Source organism: Tamandua tetradactyla, chromosome 3 (assembly GCF_023851605.1).
Source record: "Tamandua tetradactyla isolate mTamTet1 chromosome 3, mTamTet1.pri, whole genome shotgun sequence".
Lineage (NCBI taxonomy): Eukaryota > Metazoa > Chordata > Mammalia > Pilosa > Myrmecophagidae > Tamandua > Tamandua tetradactyla.
Genome location: NC_135329.1, coordinates 100,279,248 through 100,288,337, shown reverse-complemented (window position 1 = coordinate 100,288,337; position 9,090 = coordinate 100,279,248).

Sequence of the window (9,090 nt, the reverse complement as noted above, 5' to 3'; positions counted from 1 at the left end):
TTTAAAATATTAACATATTAGTCACTAGTTGTATTGTTTCAATTTTATATACTCTTTTAAATAAATCCAGTTTGTCAGATCTATATGCTAATTATTTTTTATGTTTTTCTTTCCTCTCTAATTTAAGACCATAAAGCAAAAATAATTTTGTTCTTTTTACATAGTTTGAGAATAACCCATTGCGAGAAGGCAAGATATAATTATTACTCAGTATATTTGTTTTGCCAAATAACAGGTTACTAAATTTGATAAAATTTTATTCATATATTGCCTGTTTTTCCTTAAAAATCATGTGAATTTATTTATTCAGTCAGTAATCTTTAAATGTATTTTATGTGCTAGGCATTATACACACTGCTGTAAAGTTTACAAAGATGAAACAGGTCCTAACTTCTTCCTTTAAAGAATTTCACTCTAACCTATGTATGTGAAGTATAAATGATATAAAAAAGGGGGGAGGGGATATATAAAGTGTTGTATAACCCCCATATACGTGTGTATGTATTCATTAAGGAAGGGTTCACAAGGATGGTTTAATAAAGAGATTAGCATTTGAAATGACCTTGAAGGTTAGATGGGATTTGTAAATGTGGTGATAAAGGATATTGTTACTGATGGCGAGAACACAGGACTACTGAGTAGAGTCCGGTAGGCTGGAAAACTGGGGGCCTGTTGAGCCCATTGAATAACTGGTTTGGTTAAAAATAGAACTTTTGAGGAAGAGAAGTAGCAGATAAATTTTGAAAAGTAAGGTTGTAGCAGATGCTAAATTTTTATTATAGAAATTTGAATTTTACTCTGTAAACAATAGAGATGCAAGGAGAAAGAAAGAGACAATTTTAAAGCTGTATAGATTTCTTGGGCTAAATATACAATCACCTAAGGTGGAGTCATACATGAAATAAGTTTTGAGGACGCACAGGGTTCTTCCTTTCTGTGCTTATACTATTGAACGCCACATGTAACTGTGAAGCCTTCACACAAAGTGAAAAAGTGACACAGACTTTAATGCCAAGTGTAAGGAGATCAAATGGTTGTCACTGTCCAAATACATCTCATATATTTATTTTTTTGCCATGCATGCCCTGGGTTGTTGCCTGTTATTCAAAGGAATAATTATTGTGTGTTCTAGAATGTGTCGGTTCCATCACAACTTGCAGTGTCTCTGCCCAGGGAATGTGTTGAGGAAGAGGATCTGAGATCCTTGCCAGATAGAGAGATATGAGAAGGGTCTGTGGATAATTAGTGCTTCGCTATTAAGAAAAATTAAAAACACAACATTTAAAAGAGAACGGTCCAGTGAATAGTTTTAAGGAGTGGTGGAAGGACCAACTCCTCTGGGACTGTGGCCTGATCTCTGTAATTGTAGCACATGGCCTGACATATTGAGGACAGCACATCACTTCTGGCTTTTAAAAAGTCCCCATTCCAAGCCAAGTATCAGATCTTACTCTTCTGCTTGTTTATTTACTTTTCCAAGTTGGCTAAGCATCTAGAATTAGCTATGAAAACAATGATCCAAGAATGCATCCATCATTTCCTGCAGTAGCACTCCCTTCATTAAAAATAATCAATTTCAGAGCCAAGAAATAGAGAAGAAAATGAATGCACTACATCATGTTTCCAGTCTGACCACTCTATCTAATAAATGGACATTTTGTTAAGAGATTATATCTCATATGTGCTTAATGTTAGTAGCCTGTGTGGATCAGCTGGAGAAAACTGTGATTTTTCTAGAAAAATTAGGCTCTCTCATTGACCTCTGCTTCCATATGGAAGGGCTGATTATGCGAACATTTTGTCTTATTGAAAGTCCGACCACATAAGAGTCCCAATGTCCCCTGCAACAGGAGTCCTTGGGATTGAGACAAGGTATCCTGGCTAGATGTTAGACATGAGATACTAGAAAGATTTCTTCAGTGTCTAGTATGGGCTGGCCAAATGTTTTTAGAAGGTGCAAGGATTTGGAAACAGCCAACCTTAATTCAGTTCCTAACATTGCACCTTATTAGATAGGTGACCTTGTATTTTTAAAGAACCTCTCCGGAACTCACAGTAATATGGAAGTTTCGTGGGAGGTGAATTTTTATGTTCCTTTCAGCTCTATGATTCAGTGACTCAGTAGATGAATAATTTTCCTAAAATAAGTAACGGAGCTTCTGATATATACAACTGGAAATTATAATTTACTTGCCTGTAATACATGCTTTCAAATAATTTTAATTAGTTCTTGTTGAATTATGAAGTTTACTTTATTTGTCTTATATTACAAATGAGCTGTAACTCTTATTCCTAGACTATTTTGCTAAGAATAAAGGGAAAGGAAATAATTTGAATTTCAAATTTCTAGTCCATCAAATATGAAATGAATATTTAAAGATGAACAATGAAATTAGTCTACACTTTTGAAAAATATTTCTACTTGCTAAAGTCAGAATTATACAGCCATGACCTTGAAGGTAAAATACAGACTTGCTGATAAATGCAGTAGTTATAGATTATGGTTTCTGGAAGATTCTCCCTGAAGTGATATATACCCATTCATCTTTCCTTTCAAAGAAAAAAGAAAAGACTTTCAAAAGCCACATGAGTGTGTTCTGGAATGTTAAATAATATGAATGGTTTTCACACATCTATATTAATATGGATTTCTCCAAAGGTTGATAATCTTTGATGCCCATTCATGCTTGACCTGGCATTTTGAAAGTTCTCTAATAGATTTGAATCAGAGTGTTAAGTATTTGAGGAATCTGATTAAGTATCTGGGAAGAGTTTGGGGCTGTTCTTTTACTTTCAGTTCACTTTACATATTATTCTGGGTGGTTTATGGGGCAGAATCAAGGCATATGAAGCTTAAGTTTCCTGTTGCAAATTTGGTTTGGGTTGAGATATCACGGTACTTGCACATAACACATATATATGACTATTACTACACAGGTTGGGCCATATGTGTTAACGACATGAGCACATCAATGGAGATGAAAGCAAATTTTGTAATATGATAGTACTGGGGGAGGGAGAAGTACTACATAATTTATATAAGTTATAAGGGACGCAGAGTTCCTGGAAGCTTTCAGAAAACAATATGTATCCACACGTAGCATTTCTTCATCTTAAGTCTTTATCTCACCTCTTACCTCACCCCCATTCATCAGCTAAGTAACTCAGGGCTCCCTGTCCCCATTATGCATATATTTTACTTTGCTCCCCAAATGTAATTGAATGATTGTTTGAACACAAAGAAGGGCTACAGACTGAACATAACTGATGGAAGTTATTGTGTCTAAAGTTTCCCTCAATGTTGCTGCCTCAGCCCTTCTCCAGGGTACAATAAATTTAGGTATCTGTACACACATACACATTTATATACATGCATGAAGGGACAGTACGTAACCTTAAGGATGACTGATGGGTTCCAGGCTGATTATGTAAACAGGGACTTCCCACTTGTTTCTCACAAGAATAGCTGCTTTCCTTTGTCACCATTGTATCAGGCATCTCTTGTGTTCTGCCTCACAATTTTTCAGTCTACCCTTTTATTCCAATCTTCACTGCAGCAGCCATCTGCTCAGGTTCTAATGGCATGTTGCTTTACCTGTGCTCTATGCTTTGATTTCTGCCCTGAGGCTTTTCTCTGCATGAGAATCCTTGGAGGTCTGCGCAACCATTTTGATACATGCACAAACCAGGAAGTATGGGAGAGTTAAAACCCTACGGGTAAACCTTGACAAATGGGCCATGTCTCAGTGTATCCCCAGTAGATCAAGTCTCAGTAGCCAACAAAGATTAGTTTTATAATGCACTTTTTACTGGACTTTCCTTCCTACCTTCTTTCACCCTTCCTAGTCCCCCCACACTCCCTGGGAACATTTCTCAAAAGGAACTACCTGTACATAAGCCCTTATGTCAGGATTTATTCTGTGGAGAGACCCAGGCTAAGTGGGTTTTTTATTTACCCAGACTGGAATCTCAACCCTAATTCTATTACTAGTAAATGTGTGACCTTGGGTATATTATTAATATCTCTGAGATGGCATCCTCGTTTATAACATGGGATTAATTATACCTCTCTTGTGTGATGTTATAATTAAATGAGATATGCATATAGATATATGCATACAAATATATTACTCTAGTGTCTAGAACCACATCTAACTGAAAGGTTCTATAACTCTTGATTGAACGAATAGCATGCTTGTTTTCTACCCTTTCTCTCTGAATTACTAAGCACTAACAGTACATCAATTTCCCCAGATTCTGATTCTCCAAAGAGTGTTTCCATAAAGTAGTATTTTTGTGTTGTGAGTACTTCCATGACTCTTAGAAGTTTGGGGTACTGAACCCCTTTCTGTGGTTATAACCCTAATGAATATATTAAAAGATTTTATATGCGAATAACTTCATTTACCCCTCAGACTACTAAATGCTCATCTCCACTAACTTCAACTTCCTTTGATTGACACAACAGAAGTTTAAGAGGAATATGAGGGCGTTTCTAACCTGTTATAGGTTCTATGTTATTTGGACACTCAAGACCCTCTCTGTACTTTACATGAACATGCTTGCTAATCGTTTTTTTTTTTTTTTTTTTTTTTTTGCTGTGTGTATTCCACCACCACTGTAGAACCATCTCCTCAGTGAAACAATGATAGGATAATGAAGATGCCTGCTGTATAATGAGCTCAGGCATTAACAAAGAAGCTTAACCATTAACAGCTTGGGCTCTCTAGAGCCACACTTCTGGATTAAACTCTCAGCTCTGTCACTTTCTAGTTGTGTGACTTTGAAAATGTTACTGAATTTCTCAGTATATCACATACCATGAAATGTAGAATGGAAATGGTAGGAGAACCTTTCTATAAGGGCTGAGTTCGTACATGTAAAGCACTTAGAACAGGGCCCTTCATATAGTCAGTGCTTGATAATTCATAGGTGCTATTGTTCATGAGAGTTTAAAGACTGGTAACTTGGCAGCCGATTTTGGGGAGGGAGCGTAAGGTCTCATCATCTGTAAGCATCACAGAGAGCAATTGTATACAATTCTAAAGTTGAGGCTTGCAATTTGGATATTCTGAACTTTGGCTTGCAAGTTTTGAGATTCTCATATACTTTGAGTAGTTAGCCAACTCAGAATATAATGAATTGAATTTTGTTTCCCCATATTTTGCACTCATAGCCAACTTTTTTGGAATGGTCTGTGGAACTCAGACAACACACAGAAGTTAAATTCTAAACTCTTTGTCAACCTTTTCCTTCTAGAAGAGGATAGCAAGAAGCTTGTGGAAAAAGGTAAAGTAGCTAGAGGGTCATAACAATGTTGAGAGAATATAGTTTGGAAACCATCACCTTGTTGCCAGCTTTTATAGCCACAGCCACAGTTAGGGGTCTGGAGAGGAACAGTGGCATATGGCTAAGGAAGGATGGTATGGGTGATGCAGAGGGGAGCCTGGAATAGCATAAGTTTCCTTTAAATTTATGAGAACATAACCTTAGTGATCAAGGGAAAAAGTTTACTCCATATTTGCATGTTTTCACAGTATTTTGCCCTTCTTGTCCTTGTCCTGTGGCTGGAACCCAGTAACTAGAAACTAGTACCAAAATTAAGAGGGTAATAGTCCTACTGTTTGAAATATGATAATGACTTTGCCACTCATGAACCACCTACCAATTAGCCTTAGTGCAGCCACCCTATATCCTTGATCTTATTTCTCTTCACCTTCACATTATCTTAGTCAAAAGGACAATAGTCTGCTCTTTGAATGCACCTTTAAGGTTCCTTATCTTTTCTTTACATATAATGCTATTTGTCACTGCTACAAAGACATAACATAAGACTGTCACTAGACCTTGCATGTAGCTGTTGTGTCTTTAACAGCTTTCCCACTTCTGAGCAAAGATTGGGATGACCACTGGGTTTTTCACATCCATCAAGGAAGGAAGGGCAGTTGTGTTTGGAGTGACAACACTAATATGAATTTATATAAATCAGATCTTGCAGAAAGTCTTTGGTATGCCTATTTAAAGGACTTGGTTGGACATTGCCATTAGTAGAGACCCTGACATTCTTATTGTGAGCTGCATTTCCTAGAAATATAAGACATATGATCCCAGAGTGATCCCAGGGGGTTCCAATGAAGGAGAATTGAGTGCTCAAATGGACAGAAGGAATGACATGCCCAAACCATCGTCATTCATAAGATCTAATGCATTGTCTTCAGTACAATAATACACATATTTTAAATGTTTTGGGCCATGATGTTGAGATATTTTTGTTTGTTTCAGTAGCCTAGATTGAATACCATCAACTCATGGTTCTAGCCTTCAGAGACTCTATATATCACTAAATTAGGGATATAGCTGATTATATCAGAAAAATAGAAAGTGATAGATAAAGACCCACTAATTATAATTATTTTTTCCATGAGTTTTATCTTAATTATGATACTAGTTAGTTGGATTCTTTTTTATCTTCGGGATTTGGAATTTTGCTCATCACTTGAGTACTTTATTAGTCTAATATGTGTCTTATCGTGGTTGTATTCTAATCCTTAGCTCAATGTTAAGTACATAGTAAGCACAAGCATTTTCTGAGTGGATGAATGAATACATAGATATAAAATTAGTGTTCTACTATCTAAGCATTTCAATGAGCAGATTGCAAGTAAGAAAGTGAAACAATGTAAACATATTATGGTTTTACATTATCTTTTATCTCTAAAGTTGGCATAATCGTGGTTTCTAGGAAAAAATGTCTAAGGGTTAAAAATGATACATCACCTCCTTCTGGCAGAGCCAAATGGCTGATCATTTCTTTTGAGAATGAAAACATTTAGAACCAGACCTATCAGTAGTAGCCATATTATTGGTGTTGGGTAAAAACCCTAAATCCTCCATTCCTTTTCTGCAAGAGATTTTAGAACCTGATCTCTCAGTGGCCCTCAGATATGTAACAATCAAATAAGTAAGCATAGTTGCAACTTCTAACATACCATTTATGAGAAAAACTATGAGAGTGCAGCATGGAGACAGAGAGGGAAGGACCTGGAAGCACTTTACAGCTGTCTAGGTGGATCTTCTCATTTCCCAAATGTGGAGACTGGATTTAGAGAGGGGAGTCAAATAACCTATCTATGCCACAGAAAACTCTACACCTGTTAATGTGAAAATGAAGACTGGATCTCATCATGGAAAAAAGGCATATGGTAGAGTAAATAAAGGTAAAATACTAAACTTTGTACATGCCTGAATTACAATTATGTCAAAATATGCTCATGGAAAACATGGCTAGTGATTTTTTTTCCTATTTCCAGGAGTTGGCAAAATTTTCTATAAAGGCCAAATGGTAATTAGGTTTTGTGTGCCTTTCTTGTGTAGCCATAGACAATATGTAAATGCACACATGTGCCTGGGTTCAAAGCCCTTATGGGATAGGAGGTTACCCAGATTTGGTCCATGGGCCACAGTTTAACTGTTCCTGCTTCATTGTTTAAAGAAACATGTATTAATTAAACAAACGTTGTATATGAACCATTGTATTTACACTGGGATACAATGATGAATAAAACTGGTTCTTATATTCAAGGATACCAAAGTCTAATATGAGGTTATTCTCTTATTTTTAAATTAAAAAGACACCCATGAATTATTTTTCTTTTTATATTGTTGGCATCTTTCTGGTTAATATAACCTGAAGGAGAGGCTCCTTCTTCTATGTGTTAAGAACCTAGGGAAGGAGAAATGCAAATAAATAAGATATGCTTTGAGCCTATATGAATAATCATTCCCCACTGAATATAAATTACACTCATAATATGCAGGAGTTAATGTTATCAGTTAGTTGTGCACAAGAAGAACAGAAGTGAGGGTTTATGTTGAGATTTGCCTTCAAAGACAATGGAGTCAGTGAACTACAGAATCCTCATGATCCTTTATGGAATATTCATGCTTGGTAAATCCCACTCTGTGTACTATTTTTGCTCAAATAGAACTCAGGGGATATTGAGTAAATGCTGCCAGGTAGGAGATAAGACTTCATAAAAGAAGAGTGCAAACAGAAACGTACATTTTTACAAAGAACTTAACTGTGTGCATGCTAATAAGAACACAATCTAAGTTTAATCAGGAGCACCTTGTAGAAGTGAGGTACATGCAAATATACAACATTTCAATGGCTTTACCAGAGGATGTTCTACATGCTGAAACTTGGACAAAAATTCTTATCACATAATGTCGTGCGTTAAAAAAAAACAGTAAGCACACACAAATTATCCTTTGTGTCCTGAAGTCTATGACTTCTTGAGGTTTGAGAGAGAAAGAAAAAAATTTTTTGCCTATGAGGGGACCCAGTGGGACTTGAGTTATCCTTATAGTGTATAGGTTATAAGCTTTCTTTTCCCCACTTGGAAACCTTGTTGGCTTACAAGGTTTCAGATGAATTCAGATGAAGCTGGACAGGCAAGGTAAAAAACTATTCCAAAGATCCTTTCCATCCCATATGAAATAATGTCTGGAAAATGAACAGTATGATATAGACACTGCTGTACTCAGAGACATACATAACTGGTCTTTGGAAAGTAGGTCAAGTCTGTTGGTCCCTCAAAGTGGTGAAGAGGGGCTTATTTTTGCTGCTTATGGTCCTATGTGCTGGTCCTATGATGTTTTACAGTCAGACACCCTTTTCTCCTATTTAATGATAGGCATTGTGTTTCAATCTTTTATCCTTCTACTATTGATAGGTTTATCTTTCTCAAAGGGACCATCGCCAGCATTCAATACTTACCATTCATTTTGATGTTGCACTGTTTCCAAAGAGCACCTGAGAAAATGGATCCTGGTGCCAGAGGGACTGAGTCTAAATCTGGGCTGCATCACAATTTACCAGTTTTGAGACCTTGGGCTTGTTACTAAACTTTTCTATGCCTTGATTTCCTTATCTTTAAAAGTAGATATAAGTAACACATTTATGGGGTTGGTAGAGTTAAGAAAGAGATAAGAAAGAGAAAGCACTTGAAGTAGTACCTGGTGCATAGTAACTTTTCATAAAAGTAAGGAGCTATTTTTATGAAAAACAATAACAGTTTCCATTGTTTG